The following is a 1621-nucleotide window of genomic DNA, read 5'->3' on the forward strand; positions in this document are numbered from 1 at the left end:
CTAAGGGAGATGGGGGGGGGGTCCCGCTCAGGGTCCTGGCACCTCCGTTCGTCAGCGACTTTTTATAATGCCCCCTCCCCTTCCTCGGACCATGTGAGAATTAACCCTTTCAACAGCCAACTGCCATTTGGCCCATAGCGGCCAAAGAGTTACTTGTTTCTTTCAGTCTCATCCCAAACACAACTGGAGGTGGAGGCCTCCTGCCTTCGCTGAGGAAGACTCTGGGTGCAAGGTTGGGCATCTGCCAGCTTGGAGTTAAGTCTGTTCAGGCAGCTTGTCCCCAGCTGTCTGGGGCCTGAAAAGGGGGTGCAGGGTCTACCTTCGCAGAGGAGCAGGAGAGCCATGGAGCTGAGGCCCTCCTGCATCCATCCACAGTCAGCTGGTTAGGGGGCAGGGACCTGTGGCTGAGGAACCCGGGGTCAGACTGCAGCCCTGGGCTTCCCAATGTACCAAGAGGTGGAGGTGCAAATACACACCCCCGACACCCCGCACTGTCACACACAGCGCAAAGCTGAACAGTCTTACACATACCCTCACCACTACTGCCATGCACATACAGGTACACAGTCAGGCACACACCAACTCACATACACACATACAGGTACACGGAGTCAGACACACACCAACTCACATACACACATACAGGTACACGGAGTCAGACACACACCAACTCACATACACACATACAGGCACACAGTCAGACAAACACACCAACTCACATACACACATACAAGTACACAGTCAGACACACACCAACTCATGCCTGCACAGTATCACAAACACTTACAGCCACAGCCCTAACGGACAGAGCTGGGTGCTGCGGGAGTCCGCTGGGGACAGGGACAGAGTGGCAGAGGCCGCTGTTTGGGGCCAAGGAAGCCTCAGGTCAGCGGCCCCAGCTGAACTGGCTCCCCTGCCCCTGGGCCTCCCATAATCTGCTTTCCCGCGTCCTTGCAAAGAGGCAGCCGTGTGAGGGCACCTCTCGCCGAGGCCTGGCACTGTGGGCGGGTGACTAAGACAACATGGTGTATGTTAACAGCAGCACCTGGAAAGTCAGGAGGCCTGGCTTCTACTTCCAGATTCGCTACTCGACCTTAGGCAAGCCTCCTCCTTGGACCTGTCGGTTTCTGCCTTCCTGCCTTCCACAGAGCCCCACCCTGGGATACAGAGAGAATGAGAACTTACTTGTCCTTAGAGAATGGAGTATCACAGGAGACAGACACAGGCACTTCTTATAGCACAGAGCACGGAGTGCAAAGGTGCGCTGCATACAACATGCCTTAAGAATGCCAGGCACTTTAGGGCGGTCTGGGAAACACTTCACCGAGGTGGACTTTAGCAGGGCTTGAATGATGAGGAGAAATTTGTTAGGCAAATATATACAAATACACTTTGAATGCCGTGGGCCAAGCTCTAGAGTACCTGCCCTCATTGTTTTACCTCTTTTAGACCTCATGCTATTCTAAGAGCTGAGTGGTCAAAAGGAGCTCCGAATAAAACACAAAGATAAATAAAAAACAAAAACAGCCTAACTGGTTTGGCTCAGTGGATAGAGCATCGGCCTGCGGACTAAAGGGTCCCAGGTTCGATTCCTGTCAAGGGCATGTACCTTGGTTGCAGG

The sequence above is a fragment of the Myotis davidii genome, unplaced genomic scaffold (assembly GCF_000327345.1).
Source record: "Myotis davidii unplaced genomic scaffold, ASM32734v1 scaffold88, whole genome shotgun sequence".
Classification (NCBI taxonomy): domain Eukaryota; kingdom Metazoa; phylum Chordata; class Mammalia; order Chiroptera; family Vespertilionidae; genus Myotis; species Myotis davidii.